Consider the following 16808-nt stretch of genomic DNA (forward strand, 5'->3'; position numbering starts at 1 on the left):
GTGTTTACACAGCTGTGCAACAGGTATTTCAAGTGCTTTTTTTTCAGCTAGTTTGTTTCTATAGCCATAGGCAATTCTGCAGGGTTGAGTAGTTTTGAGTTTTTAAAACTCTGGTTGAGTGAATGAAGATTTTGCAGCATTGGAGCGATTCAACTATTTCTGTTTATTATTGTAGCTATGAGGCTGCGTGAATGGAGGATTCCCGTGCTTTTTACTGTCTGGCACCTCCTGTAATAGTGTGGACCTCTATCAGCCTAAGAAAGGGATTGAGTTTTCCCGGTATATTTTGCTCTCCCCGGGAGCCTTTGAGAGACAAAAGAAATCAATCTTTTGAGGATCTCTGCTTTTTTTAAAAAAAGGGGTTCCTCTACCGACGGCACACTGACTCACCCGATCACAGTGATTGATCTGTAGCCTGTCGCTCAGCACTCTGCTGCTGGAGGTGAGTCGTCTTCTTTATACTGTTTGGGCCAGTGTTTCTTTTAACTTTATCTCTTCTAACTGTAGGTATTTTTAAAGCTGTTTTCCTGTGGTCTTCAAACTCGCATTCTGTCTTCTCGCCATAGCTGCCACCATGAAATGAGAAGCGTCTTTATGTTGACTGGTGCAACATAAAATGAGATGCATGAAGTTCAGGTAGTTGAAGATCTCAAAACAGGTTTATTAAACAGCTAACAACTATACACAATACAGAGCTATCTAATTGCAGGTCTTGCCTCTTGGTGTTACAGTACAGAGTGGCACTGGCTTGTGGTCACATGACTACATCATGGCACATAGCTCATTAGCATACTAAGATCTTAACAGTACATTACTCTTAAAGGCAATCACATAATAGAGTGGAGTATGTACGTAAGAGGGGGAACCAACACAGAGAATATCCTCTATAGAGGAGTGGCGTATGTGTTTTAGTGACCAAAACATGCTTTATAAAGATGCTGCCACACTCCACACCTTGGGTAGAATTTATCATGCTTGAAAACTGGAACTGGTTACTGTGACATGCAAGTGTAAAACCAAAGTGCATAGCAGATATTATGCTCGAGCCTAAATTAAATCAGATGTTTAATATAATCGAGTACGTCTTTAAAATGAACAGAATACATGTTGCCCTTGGACCTGACATTGATGTGAACCGATTACACAGCAATGAGAAGCACCACCCCCAGCAACACTGACTCAGTTTGGCTCACTAGTAGCACTCTCGCCAAAAAGGCCATGGATTCAATCCACCGCTTCAGAATGTGAGCAAGTCAGTTCAGTTCATTACTGTGCTGATGTAGTGTTGCACTGTTTGAGGTGCCGTCTTTTGGATGAGACGTTAAACTGAGGCCCTCTCTGCCTGTTCAGGTAGATGTAAAAGATTCCAAGGCACTTCTTCAGCAAAGGAAGACCAAGAAACTGATTTTAAAAAAAAAAGAAAATTGAATATGAAAGTAAACCAGCAAGAAACACGTAAAAGCTTCTATAGATATGCAGAAAGGAAGAGACGGCGGAATTTATAAAAGGATTAAGGAAATGGCAGAGAAATTAAACAAATACTTTGTGAGTGTCTTCACGGAGGAAGAATCAGAAAACCTCCCAGAAGTACTAAAGAATGAAGGGACTAGCGAGAATGAGGAACTGAAAGAAATTATTAGTAAAAAAGTAGTACTGGAGAAATCAATGGGACTGAAAGTAGATAAATCCCTGGGGCCTGATGATCTAAATCCCAGAGTGTTGAAAGAGGTAGCTGTAGAGATAGTGGATGATGGTGATCATCTTCCAAAATTCTATAGATTCTGGAGCGGTTCCTGAAGACTGGAAGGTAGCAAATGTAACCCCACTATTTGAGAAAGGAGGGAGAGAGAAAACGGGGAACTACAGACCTGTTAACTTGCCATCAGTAGTAGGGAAAATGCTGGAATCATAAAGGATGTGATAACTGGATACTTAGGCCGGAATTTTACGTTGTGCGGGAGGCCCCACCCACCGGCCAAAAAGTCGGGGGCGAGCCTGCCTCTGCCAGGACTCGGGAGCCATGCCAGGATTTTACACTCCCCAAGCCCTTAATTGGGCTTGGGCAGGACTTCCACCCCTCTAAGGCAGGTGCTCCCGCCTCCAAGAGCTGCTGGCCAATCAGTGGGTCAGCAGCTCTCAGCCCCAGCAGCACCACCGGGAACGGTGGCCACTGCTGGGACTGCACACAGCCAACAGCAGGATCGTGGACAAATGGTATGTTGGCCTTTATTGCAAGAGGATTTGTAAGGAGTAAAGAAGTCTTGCTGCAATTGTACAGAGTCTTGGTGAGACTGTACCTGGAGTATTATGTACAGTTTTGGCCTCCTTAACTGAGGAAGGATATACTTGCCATAGAGGGAATGCAACAAAGGTTCACCAGACTAATTCCTGGGATGGTGGGATTGAGTAGATCGGGCCTGAATTCTCAAATCAAAGTAATTCTTGACAACGCAGCTGGCTGCTAATGTCATCAGACTGCAGCAAGCTGCATACATGTGCAAACGGGCTCCTGCTCTCTGTGTGTGCGCGGCGTTCCACATTGCCAGGACTGGTTGGTGCATGCGCAGATGATGTCATCGCATAACGTAGGGGGGAACGCGGGGAGAGAGCGGCTGAAGACATTGGCGGCAGGTGCGCTCTCCTCCCTGCACCCCCTCCCCCCACCCCTGGCCACTTACTCCCCACTTTCCCACCACCGGCCATTGTGTGCTGCCATGGGTTTGCTGTGATTATTTGAGCAGCACCATCTTTAGTCCTGGCAGCTGCCTGAACGTCGCAGACTGTGACGTTTTAGTGGAACAGGCTGCATTTGCACATAGTGGTTGCGTTGTCAGCAAGCACAGCCTTATCAAATAGGCTAATGTGTTTGCCTCTACAACAAGTAATTCATTGACAATAAATTGCTTTGGGATGGCCCCAAGGTGTGAAAGACCGTATTTAAATGCAAATTTTTCATTCTGAAGTTAATATCTTAGTCTCTTGGTCAGGGAAGATACGGAATCCTACTCCAGTAGAATCCATGTTCTATGTTGTGCTGTGCATTCAGGTTTGTCAAACATTAATTGATCTATTTTTCTTAGTAATTAGGCACTAGATTAATAGATAAAAAATATAGAACAGGAATAGGCCATTCAACTCCTTGAACCTGCTGCACCATTCAGTTAGATCATGGCTGATCTGTAATTCAGCTCCGTTTACCTGTCTTGGCTCCACATCTCTTGATACCGTTACCTAACAAAAATTACCAACCTCAGTCTTTACCTTTGTTAGAAACAAGAAACCGTGATTCCATTAGAGGGGCTTGATGGTTGAATACTGGCTCTCCTAAAGAAAAAGAGGCATCTGGGGTAGAAAGTCCTCAAGAAAAGACTTGGGTACTTTGTTGAAGGCTGGGGCTCTACCAGTATCCTACACAGGGCCGTTGACTTCCAACAACATTTGATTTAGTTCCACACAAAAGAGAACTATTAGCATTGATCAAACTGGGTAGCTGTTGATGGGCGGCACAGTGACGCAGGTTCAGTTCTGGATATTGCCTGTGTGGAGTTTGCAAGTTCTCCCTGTGACTGCGTGGGTTTCCGCCAGGTGCTCTGGTTTCCTCCCACAGCCAAAGACTTGCAGGTTGATAGGTAAATTGGCCATTGTAAATTGCCCCTAGTGTAGGTAGGTAGTAGGAGAATGGTGGGGATGTGGTAGAGAATATGGGATTAATGTAGGATTAGTGTAAATGGGTGGTTGTTGATCGGCACAGACTCGGTGGGCCGAAGGGCCTGTTTCAGTGCTGTATCTCTAAATAAATAAAAGCCAGGCGGTGAAGGATAGAACTGGAGCCTAATCTTTACACACTTTATTAGCTTTTATTGTTATTAAAAAGATTAATCTCTCACCCTTACCACGGTATGGCCCTCATCGCCACTCCTTTAATTCCACGGGACACAAACTTGAAAGGACAACTGGTTTTTCCATCCACTGCCAGATCTGGCTGGACCACTTAAAACACCATTGGGTCCTGCTCTTGTCTGCTAAAACTGTTCACTATTCCAGGATCATCTTGGAATGTAAAGATAATCCCCTGCTTTTATTTACTGCAAACTGTCTTCTTAAAACCCTCTGCTCTGTCTCCTCCACCCTCCCCTCCAACTGTAAGTGTGAGAAGCTCATGGACTTTTGTCACTACAACATCCGATCAGCTGTTTCTGCCACATCCCTCCCTTTGCCCATCTGGCTAAACTTCCTATAATGCTCCCCCCTGTCCTAGCCCTGAGCTTGCATCTTTCTCTTTTTTTCTCTCCTATCTTCCTCCATACCGTCTCTGAGTTCCTCTTGTCCATGAGACCCACCTCTCACTCCCTCTCCTTTTAATAAAAAAAAAATCCTGACCCCACCACCCTTGCAAACTACCGTCCTATCTCCAACTTCCCTTTCCTATCCAAAGCCCTTGAACATGTTGTGGCCTTCAAATCCATTCCCATCTTTTCTGGAACTTCATGTTTTGCCTGGATGAGTGCTGCTCCAACAACACTCAGGAAACTCAACACCATCCAGGATAAAGCATCCACTTGATTGGCATCCGATCCACCACCTTAAACATTCACTCCCTCCACCACTGAAGCACAGTGGCTGCAGTGTGTACCATATACATGATGCATCGCAGGTCGTTCCAAACCCATGACCTCTTCCACCTAGAATGAGGAGGGCAGCAGATATGTGGGAACCTCACCACCTGCAAGTTCCCCTCCAAGCCACACGCCTGACTTGGAAATAAATGGTCGTTCCTTCACTGTCGCTGGATCAAAATCCCGGAGCTCCCTAACAGCACCTCCACCAGATGAACTGCAGTAGTTCAAGAAGGCAGCTCACTGCCACCTTCTCAAGGGCAATTAGGGATGGGCAACAAATGCTGGTCTTGCCAGCGATGCCCATATCCCATGAAATGAATAAAAAATAATCTCTCCAATCAGGTTCCTGCCCCAGTCAACGTACCGAAACTCTCTTTATCAAAGTCACAAATTATATCCCCTGTGACTGTGACAAAGGTGACTTTCCCTCCTCGTTCTTCTCTACCTATCTGCAGCCTTTGACACAGTTGACCACACCATCCTCCTCCAACGCCTCTCCACTGTCGTCCAGCTGGGTGGGACTGCTCTCACCTGGTTCTATCCTAATCTATATAACCATAGCCAGAGAATCACTTGCAGTGGCTTCTCTTCCTGCTGCACCGTTGACTCCGGTGTTCCCCAAAGATCTATCCATGGTCACCTCCTATTTCTCGTTTACGTTCTGACCTTCAGAAACATCATCTGAAAGTACAGCATTAGTTTTCACATGTGTACTAATGACACTCCGTTCTACCTTGCCACCACTTCTCTCAACTGTTCCACTTTTAAATTATCAGACTGCTTATCCAACATCCAGTACTGGTTGAGCAGCGATTTCTTCCAATTAAGTATTGGGAAGACTGAAGCCATTGTTTTCAGTCCCTGCTCCAAACTCTGTTCCCTAGCTACCAACTCCATCCTTCTCCCTGGCAACAGTCTGAGATTAAGCCAGTCTGTTCACAACCTTGGTGTCACATTTGACCCTGACATGAGCTTCCAAACCTCATATTCATGCCATCACTAAGACGCTTATTTCCACCTCCGTAACATCGCCCAACTTCCCCCACCACCTCCCCCCTCCGTTTCAGCTCATCTGCTGCTAAAACCCTCATTCATGCTTGCATTACCTCCAGACTTGACCATTCCAATGCACTGTGGGCCGGTCTCCCACATTCTACTGTCCATAAACTTGAGGTCATGCAAAACTCTGCTGCCTGTGTCTTAAGTCGCACCAAGTCCCATTCCCTGTGCTCACTGAGCTACGTTTGGCTCCCGGTCAAGCAACATCTTGACTTTAAAATTCTCATCCTTGTTTTCAAATCCCTCCATCGCCTCGCCCCTCCCTATCTCTCCTTCAGCCACACAACCCTTTGAGATATGAAACATATAAGATTCTGAGGGGGACTTGACAGGGTGAATGTTGAGAGGATATTTCTCCTTGTGGGGGAATCCGGAACTAGAGGGAACCGTTTCAAAATTGGGGTCTCCCTTTTAAGATGGAAATGAGGAGGAATTTCTTCTCTGAGAATCATTAATCTTTGGAATTCTCTTCCACGGAGAGCAGTGGAGGCTGAGTTAGACACACTTCTGATCTACAAGGGAGTCAAAGGTTATTGAGGGGCGGGGGGCGGCGGGTATTAGGGGGTGCAGGCAGGAAAGTGGAGTTAAGGCCACAATCAGATCAGCCATGATCTTATTGAATAGCTGAGCAGGCTCGAGGGGCTGATTGGCCTACTCCTGCTCTGATTTATTATCTTATATCTGCGTTCCTCTAGTTCTGGCCTTTTGTGCATCCCTGATTTCAATCGTTACCCCATTGGTCGCCATGCCTTCAGTTGCCTAGGCCCCAAGCTCTGGAATACACCTACACCTCTCCACCTCACTTTCCTCCTATAAGACTTTCCTTAAAACCTACCTCTTTGACCAAGCTTTTGGCCATCTGACCTAATATCTCCTTACGTGGCTCATTGTCATACTTTGTTTTATGATGTTCCTGTGAAGCACCTTGGGATGTTTTATTACATTAAAGGGGCTATATGTAAATTGTTCCTCCGAACCCAACAACCACAGTTTTAGTCAGCTCCTACATATAGAAGCACAAGTGAATCCCTGGTTAATGCCTGCCACCAGCATACAATTAAACACTCAATTAATATACAATTAAGATTCCCTCTCCCTCTCTTTAAATAAAAATTAGACTTGATATGTACAACCAAAAATTAAAAAAAAAAGTAAATCAAAAAACCTCCATATTCTGTACAAATCATTACATGCGAGACACCCCTCCTCTAGGATCCCTGACCATTATTTTTTTACATGCATTTCTTTCAGTGAAACAGACAGTTGATGACTTGCATCCACCAGCATTTGTTTCAAGCCAGCAAGGTCAATCTGTAACCTTTTCTCACTCAATTTTCCTGGAGTATACATTATTTCACAATTAGCTACAAAACATTAAATGGGTATACTATTTTTGGTGCGCCAATTTAGAGGTATGCAAAGGAAACCTGACATGAGCCTGAATTCCGGACCTGGAAGTCCGACCCAATGTATAGTGGGCGGCACAGTGGTTAGCACCGCAGCCTCACAGCTCCAGCGACGCGGGTTCAGTTCTGGGTACTGCCTGTGCGGAGTTTGCAAGTTCTCCCTGTGACCGCGTGGGTTTCCGCTGGGTGCTCCGGTTTCCCCTCTCAGCCAAAGACTTGCAGGTTGATAGGTAAATTGGCCATTGTAAATTGCCCCTAGTGTAGGGATGTGGTAGGGAATATGGGATTAATTTAGGATTAATATAAGTGGGTGGTTGTTGGGGACTCGGTGGACCGAAGGGCCTGTTTCAGTGCTGTATCTCTAAATAAAAAAACCCAACCCGACACATGTCGTCGGATCAGGCCTTTACATCAGTACATGGGTAGTGATTACATCAAAGTCATTACATCCGACGGCATACGTCGGGTTTGGGTCGGGTCGGGCTTCCAGGTCCAGCATTCGGACTTGGGTTGGGTTTCCTTTGCACACCTCTACGCCAATTGTATAGAATCTCACTTAAAATATTTGACAAATTGAATTCCATAGCCAGTGTTTCAGCAGCCAGATTACTTCTAACAAACCTTTTTGTATTTTCTTAGATTCGCAAGCTAAAGGACAACATTTCCCATTCTCACCCTTTAAGAAATATTATGAAACCAGCTGCACTAGAACACCCATCAGTAAAATTAGCATGTGAAGCATTGCTAAAAATTGAGTTCATGTTCTTTGGGTCACCCAAGGAGGAGAACTAACATGCGCATTTATCCAGGTTTAATTTTATTAATGTTTTATTTGTTTTTGAAAATTCTCTACTTTAGGGTGTTTCATTGTAGTACTTAACTCCAGTACATCAAAAGTAGTATCTGGTCTAGTCTGAGTGCCCAACCAGTTCAACTGACCAATCAAGCTTTGTAAATGCTTTGTCTCTTCATCAGATATAAAATCATCTTTCTGTGATGACCCAGTATGATTAACCAGGATGGGACTAACACACTCTAAATAGGATTGTTGATTTAAAGTTATTTCAGACTTACTTTGTTTAATATTTAAATCAATATATTTAAAAGTCCTGTGAGCCTGACTCTCAATGTTAAGTTCAACTGACCAATCAAGCTTTGTAAATGCTTTGTCTCTTCATCAGATATAAAATCATCTTTCTGTGATGACCCAGTATGATTAACCAGGATGGGACTAACACACTCTAAATAGGATTGTTGATTTAAAGTTATTTCAGACTTACTTTGTTTAATATTTAAATCAATATATTTAAAAGTCCTGTGAGCCTGACTCTCAATGTTAAATTCTACTGTAATCTTATTAATAAGATATTTCTCAAATTCCACACCATCATCCCATAAGAAATCATCATCATGCATCATGAAGAAGCCTGAAAGTTTTCCTTTATGATACCAATAAAATACTGTGCGAGCTGCTTTTCGTTGAACATAACCTATTTTCAGCAATAAAAACAGTGCTTGGAATACACAGCAGGTCAGGCTGATGGCCAGCTCAGGTCTGCAAATGAAACCCGACCTGAGCCCGAGTCTTTTCATTTTTTCCCGCAGCCGACCCAACCATCAGTTTAACCTACTTTCCGTTTTTCACTTTGTTGCTTATCTGCACAAGCTTAAAAAAACTGTAACTAAACAGTCTTTCTAGTCCAAAATGTACATTAACATTGGAGCCACTTAACGGAGGTGGTGATAGTGTGTCCAGCCTGGCCCGCCCCGAGCCTGAATGCCGGACTCGGAAGTGCGACCCAACCCGAACCCGACACATGTTATCGGGTCCCATCGGGTTTGGGTCTGATTGCCATGCTGTAGGTCAGGCAGCATCTTTGGAGAGAGAATCAAAGTTAACATCCAGTTCTGATGAAGGGTCATGACCTGAAATGTTAATCTGCTTCTCTCTGCACAGATGCTGCCAGACCTGCTGGGTGTATCCAGCACTCTTTTTATTTCAGATTCCCAGCATTTTTTTGCTTCTATTTTCAGCATAATAGATCTCACGAGAAAGTACTACACCCCGGAAGCATCATTCAGACCATAGATGCATTGTTTAGTTTTCAGTTTCCTTCTGCATCTGCTGCCTTTTGGGGCAGTTGCAGAAACAACTCTCTGAAAAGTATCATCCTGCAGAAATGCAACTTTTATGTTGATTGATCTATGCTCCCATGAATATGTGGCCAAAAGAGCTAAAAAGATATTTAAGATTACTTTTTCATCTGTGGAATAGTCCACGCTAACATCTACTTCTCTCTCCACGGATGCTGCCAGACTTGCTGAGTATTTCCAGCATTTCCTGTTTTTATTTCAGATTTTCAGCATCTGCAGTATTTTGCTTTTATCTATATCACCCTGTTGCTCTTCAAAACCATGAGCAAATAGCCTCGCTTTTGCTTTATAAGGCTCATCCGCAAAGACATTTCAGTACAAATCCACCCATGTGACGAGGCTGGTTGACCCTTATCTGGTACCTCAGAATAAACTGCAAACTGTCCAACTATCTAATTCCCTTTGTTTTGCCTCTCGTAATAGTTTATCCTCAAGTTTAATGGCAGCCACCAAAGATTATGACGACTTCTAGTTCTGTTTCGTGACTGTTTTGTGGTCTTTATTTTGTTGACTAATGTATTCGAGCTACGGCTTCTACTTTCACTTCCACTTCTATGTCTATCGGGACTACTACAGCGAGATCTCCCTCTTGCACTATCAGAGGTTCTTTTCCAGTTAATTGTTTTCTGATGCGAGTCACTTCTAGCGCCCCTCTCACTACTAGCACTGCCTTTTCTTACTGTCCACTCTTTCACCTCATTCTGTCAGTCAATGAACCTCATTTCTTCGCCATCATCCTGAATATTTAAACTTACCTGTAGCTTTTCCTGCATGTACCACAATTAGAATCATAGAATGGTTAATAGCACAGAAGGAAGCCATTTGGCCCATCGTGTCCATGCTGGCTCTCTGAAAGAGACACTCAGCTAGTCCCACTCCCCTGCCATTTCACCGTAGCCCTGCATCCCTCCATTCATTAGACCTCTCTGGAATATATGTCACCTGAGTGTCCACTCTGGTAATTGGCCTGTTGATTTGATAGCTCTGTCGTGTGTCATGATCACTCACATTAACACTATCCAACCCTTGATCCACCACATTCCGTTCCTCAGGATACTCATCACAAAACACATTAGCACTTGAGGTACAAAATGCCTTGTTTACTTCAATCAGCTATTCAGAGTTTGAGATTTTATAATTAATTCCGATTGATCATGAGGAATGAACCTTAACTGTTTGATTGCTGTGTTTGGTAAGTATTGTCTTAGCATCACAACTTATTACCTTACTAAGGCCTTTCCATTCCCTCTCTTTTATCGCATACCAAATTGGCTGAATTGAATTCTGTCTGGATAGTCTAATACGATGCTTCAATGCTGTACAGATTTCCTCTCAGACCTCAGCTTTGATTAAAAAGTCTGTCTCCCTGCATGCAAAGCAAATGGGCAGAAAATAATTGAACAAATTGTAGTACCTTCCAGGGCAGGAGGACTAGCACATAGAACAGAAGGCAATTTGGGATTTCACCCATGGACTAATTGAGAAGGACCTGTATCCTCCAACCATCTGGAGAGAACTCTTTGTATGAACTGCCTTGCTTGGGCAGTTGTCCATTTGCAGTCTGGTTGATCAGCTAAAATGTTGTGCACCATTTCATCGATCAAAGCATGATTCCTTTCGCAAAGACCATTGCTCAAAGGACACTCAGCTGCTGTATTCATGACGATATTTTCTTCGATGGAATGATGAGCTGTTTTTCAAAATTATCACATTCTGACCAATTCTCATGGGTCTATAACAGATCATTTTTCTTGAAGATTTCATCCAGTAATTCCAATAGAAGGTCCAAGGCTCCATCACTTTCTAACTGATGGGTAGCCGTTTCACAAAATGCTTACTTCTGATTTTACTTCCTGTAGGCAGTGACAAAGCCAAAGCCATATCTTGTTTCCTCTTTGGTCAGGATGTAACCAGTATCCACAAATCCACTTCATTCTTCCACTAGTCATATGCTTCAGACTACAAGAACATTGGAGGGTAATCATATCCCCAACTTGCTGTCTGCCATTTTCCACAATGGCCACCAGGATTTTAGTTTTATGTCTGAAAACATTTTTCTTCGTTTCCAACCTTCACTTTTAGGCAGCCATCATCTACTACCATGTTCTACTCTAGGAAGCCAGGCGGTGAAGGATAGAGCTGGAGCCTAATCTGTACATAAGTCATAAGCTTTTATGTAAACTAATCTGTAAACTGTAAAGAGTTAACCCCTTACTCACAACAGGTTCAGGCATAGCAAAATGTTCAGTCGTGAAGCTACTTTATTGAGACAAAATCTGAACAAGTTGATTACTCAAACTGAAACAAACTCGGGCAGCAGTTTACAGTCTAATGTGGGCTACATACTTCCCCTGTTAGTCCTGGACGGGGAGTGCACATCTTCTCTTGCAGCTTTGGTCTCTGGGATTTTCCCTTTGTTTTGTTTCTTGTCTTCTCCGCTGCGTGCACTCAATTGGGAGGGTCTCTTTTATCTTGTTTCTTATCCAGTTACCCCCTCCTAGTGTCCAGTCATACTCATCCCTATGGTGATTCAGGACATGTACCCTATTACGACTTCATTTATCATCTGAGTATCAGTACATTCCTTCAGTCACTTATCTCTAGCAGCCCCCAAACATTTTGTTTTCAGCCAACACATAGTTCAAATTTGCAAGGTCTTTTGTCTGGCGCACGTGGTTTGAAGCTTGATGTTACTTACGGTAATTTCTCTACCTTGACATTAGTTTATAGTATGTCCTGCTTATACATTTTATCTTAAGCTAAGAAATTTTATAAGGCACCCTTGGTTTCCTACAAATGATAGAGCTAGAGCGTAATCTTTACATCATATAAGCTTTTATCTGCAGAGATACACATTACAAACATTCCCCTCCAAACCTAATGACCATTTCAGTCTGCTCCGATATGTAGGCAATTAATATACAATTAATAGCCGTGACCAGTGACATGCACCAGGAGTCACTCCTCAGCAATGTTCCTTCTAATATCCCTTCAGTTTATTGCACAATGCAGTCTCTTTAAGAATGCTGATCATACGTGCATCTTAAAGGGACCTCTGCTTGCACATGGCCTGTTAGTCCCCTGCGCTGCACAACCAGGCACCCACTCAGCTTAGTAGAAATGTTGCTCCTCAGTCTTGTTTACAATGTTTAAGTTTAATCCTGATGAAGCTATTAATAGTGATATAAAACAGAAAATGCTGGAAATACTCAGCAGGTCAAGCAGCATCTATGGAGAGACAAACCGTTAACGTTTCAGTTTGATGTCCTTTTGTCGGAACTGTTCAAAGCTAATGATGTAACCAGTTTTAAGCAAGTACAGAGGAAGAGATAAGGGTGAGGGGCAAAGAACAAAAGTGATGCTCTGTGATAGGGTTGCAGGCAGGAGAAATTAAATGATAAAAGTGATGGTGCAAGGCAAAAGGAGATGGTAGTAGGACATGTAAAGAAACAAAAGATGGGTCTGGAGCAAGCGTGAAAGGGACTAGCAGAATCATTACTAAGAGCTGCCATCCAAAAAAATGGCAGAAGTTATGATCTGAAAATGTTGAGACCCGAAGACTGTACAGTGCCTTGTCAAAAGGTTCTGTTCTTCAAGCTTATGTTGGCCATCATTGTAACAGTACAGAAGGCTGAGGACAGAGAGGTCAAAGTGGGAGTGGGCAGCAGAATTAAAATGACAGAGCTGTTCTGCAAAGTGGTCACTTAATCTGCATTTGGCCTCCCTAGTGTAGAGGAGACCCAATCGTGAGCAGCGAATACAGTATACTGTTTAACCTGGAGGAAGGAGTGTTTGGGGCTTGGATGGTGGGAAAGGAGGAGGGAAAAAGTTCAGTATTGCATCTCCTGCACTTGGACGGGAAGGTTCCATGTTTTGGGGGTGATCAAGGAGTGGATCAGGGTATCGCAGAATGTAGGGAGGGGGAGATGTGGTGGCATCATGCTGGAGGTGGCAGAAGTGGGAAAGGACGATCCGTTGAATGTGGAGGGTAGTTGAGTAGAAAACGAGAAGGGGGAGCCCTATTGTGGTTCTGGCGGAGAGGGGAAAGGGTGAGAGCAGTAGAGTGGGAAATGAAACGGACACGGTCAAGGGCCCTGTCCACCACGGTGGAAGGGAATTTGCAGTTGAGGGAAAAAGGAAGACATATTGGAAGCACTGGTGTGGAAGGTGGCATCATCTGAACAGATGAGGCAGAGAAACTGGGAGAATGGAATGGAGTCCAAAAAGGAAGTGGGGTGGGAGGAACTGCAGTCAAGGTCATTGTGGGAGTTAGTGGGCTTACAGTGGATAGTGCTGATAACCTATCCCCAGAAGTGGCGACAGAGACGAGTCAGAGGGAAGGGTGGAAGTTGGAAGCAAAGCTGCTGAAATTTTCCAGTTTGGGCAACAGCAGGAAATGGAAACAGCAGGAGATAGGAAAATGATGCTAGATTTAGTGTGAGAAAGCAGGATGTTCAGAGAAAAGGAATAAAAATAGAGATCTATATGGAGAGTCTGCCAATGAATCATAGATGAATCACAAATGGCTTTAGATAATGAGAATTTTAAGATGCTGTTTATTTTAGAATAAAACCAGTGGATGCCCAAGCTGTTAGCAGCTTCAATGAGTGAGAGTTCTCAGGTCTGAGGTTGTCAACCATGTTTTGCAACCAGAGTGCAAGATTAGACAGTGGGGGAAGGAGCAGTCAGGACAGGCACGGAAAGGATGAAACCAAAGAAAACTAGAACACTAAACAGGGGAAGGGAACTTGGAGGAGGCATAATTCTGGGAGAGTGGATAAAATGCCCAGGATGGAGTGGAGAGCTATAATAGCGAATGAAAATTTACCCCAACAATCTGGTTCATATGTGGCATACACCAAGCAATGTTAGAGATTCAACAGTATACGGTCATATAGAATATTACAGATGCACATCAAACTTTAATAAAGTAGATTTCATGTGTGCGTCAGATTGTCTGGCAGTTTTTACTTCATTGGTTAAGTGCTTAGTCTCTTGTTTCACTTTTCCAATAGGCTATTTTCTACTTTCATTATTCACCAATATATTGTACAAAACTTTCTCCCCAGTCATCTTCCAGCACAAAAAATCCTGAGATACAATTGCCTTGAGAGTAAATATACAATTCAGAAAGGCATACCCTCTTTCACTTACCCTCCCTATTCTCTAAGTACTCCTGGCCACACCATTGCAATCAGACAAGATACAACAAGTTCCCAACACCAAGGTCTTGGAAGAGTTTCCATTCTGATACAAACTGATAACATCTTAGAGCTGCCATGCACTATCACGTGGCTAGCCTCTATCACAATGCATGTACAAAGTGCATGATTGTAGCGAGAGACTGAGGCAACATAATTCAGAAACCATTACATGGCCTCAGTTGTCCCTGTGTGGTGTCTCTTCCTCCTACCCCACAGAAGCTCCAAGTTCCACACTTTGTCACTTGTTGAATGGGTGTTCTGTATTCTTGAGCGTGTGTGTGCGCGCGTATGTGTGCATGTGTTAGTGTAAGCAAACTCCAACCCACCTGTCCCATGCTCCCAAGTCTACGCCCCTGATTTCAGGCTGTACTCAGTCAAATATCTCCATATAAGGCAAAACCCCCTCCCCCCAGATATCAGTTCCTCTTCTGTCAATTTCCCATGTGAACTCTGGCCCTCTAACTTTCTGCTCCAGTACTTCTCATTCCTTTCTCCTCCTCTTCACTCCATTTACTCATCCACAATCCATGGACTTTATCATTCACTCACTGAGCTCCCCCTCCCCCTCCCCAACGTTGTATAGCCTTCATCACTCACTCACTTCCTTTATTTTTTTCTTGTTTCTGTTCTTAAATGAATATACATCCTGATTGAATTTTTATTATTATCAAGCAATCCAATTTAATCACAGCTTATCTTGTTAAGGGCCACGTATGTAGTTTTAAAACATGCACACAGATGGGTGAATTTTACAGACCCCCGATGTCGGTGTTGTGGGGTGGGGGGGGGGTGGGTGGTGGCTGGAAAATGCCTCCAGGAGAGGCCCACCATGGGCCTTGACCCCGAGAAGGGCTGGCCCCCTATTCTCCGTTCGGAGATCCAATGTGGGACACTAGTGGGGAGGGGGGAGCGGGTAAGTATTTCAGTGCGGTAAGGGTGGTGGGAGGAGTGGGATCAAACTAACTTGATTCATGGAGGGGATAGTGGGAAGGGGTGAAGTTAAAAGTTTATGAACTTCGGAAGGGGGGGTTGGGGAAGGTCAGCTACACAAGGTAAGTATTTTGGGGGCAGGGGAAGAGGGCAAGGAATGAATGGTATGGTTATTGGGATGGAATTTAATTATTTTAAATAAGTTTTAATACAATTTCTCTTTTAAAATTTAAACTGTTATGTGGGGCTCGAAGCCCTTTAAAAATGCTGTTAGCGCCTGTGCAGTGGCACCTGACACCGTTGCCAGGACGGACCGCCCACCCCTCTACGTCACCGGGGGGATGGGGGGTGGCGGTGGTCTGCGGTCTACCCCAGCAGTTTAAATCAGCCGCCGCATTTAATATTGCGGTGGCTCCGCAACGAACATTCCACACGGGCGGACCGCCATAGTTTACGCCCACCGCCGTGCGACCTAAATTTCATCCCTGAATATTAAACACAAAGATGAGAATTTTGTAGAAGTAAACAGACTTTAAACAGAACACAATCATCATAAAAGATGAATTCAGTTGAGTACAAAAGTAAACCAAGGCGAACAAGCCAAATATTAGAGATTTAAAATGATTTGTTTTGGAGAGCAAATAAAATGCACAAAATGCAGGAAATAAATTATTTTAATATTTTAACATTGTTTAATATTTTGCAAGTATATTATTTTTGTCTGTGAACAACAGCACAGGTGATCTACTCGTTAATGGGTAAGATGTCAAGTGTTACAGAGCAACATTAATGCAGGCGAGTCAAAAAAGAAAGTTGCTCTAAAAGTGACCAAACCCTGAAAACTATTGTTCTGGATGAGATAGCAGTTCCAAAGGAAGATATTGAAGTGGATCGATACAATGTTAGCTAAGGAAGGCTACTGACACCCAGTAAAACATTAGTGGATTCACATATGCAATCAGCATACTCATAAGATATAGTAATAGTTAAAGGATTCGGTGAAAAAAATGATGATTGCAAGTTTTGAATCATCAAGCTATGAGAAGAGGCTGAGGAAAGTGGATCTATTTTCTTTGAAAATAAGGTTCTAGCAATATATGGTTCAAGTTTCCAAAAAAATGAGCAATTCAATAACATTGATAGAGAACCAGAGGAAACAATAATGATCTGAAGCAACTATGAGCATAAAAACTATCTTCCAACAAACATAGCAAATTTTGGAATAATTTAGAACCATTTAGTCCAGTAAATAATGCTTTTGTGGGAATATTCAAAAGGAAATTGGACCACTTCCTGATCCAATGAGCAGAGGGATATGGGGGAGGGTCACAAAATTGTTGATCAGGTCCTGAAAAAGGACCTAGACTTCAGAGAAAGGTGAGTGAATGGGTATGCCTATATTCTTGGATTTGTCTGTGTGTCTGCATGTGTACATG

The 16808-nt window shown here is 43.3% G+C and overlaps 1 protein-coding gene across 2 annotated transcripts in view; it reads left to right on the forward strand.

Annotated features, from left to right (window-relative positions):
- The window catches only part of bicdl1 (BICD family like cargo adaptor 1), a 99993-nt gene that overhangs the window by 46183 nt on the left and 37002 nt on the right, over positions 1–16808 (forward strand). The window lies entirely within an intron of this gene.

The sequence above is a fragment of the Heterodontus francisci genome, chromosome 23 (assembly GCF_036365525.1).
Source record: "Heterodontus francisci isolate sHetFra1 chromosome 23, sHetFra1.hap1, whole genome shotgun sequence".
NCBI classification, from domain to species: domain Eukaryota; kingdom Metazoa; phylum Chordata; class Chondrichthyes; order Heterodontiformes; family Heterodontidae; genus Heterodontus; species Heterodontus francisci.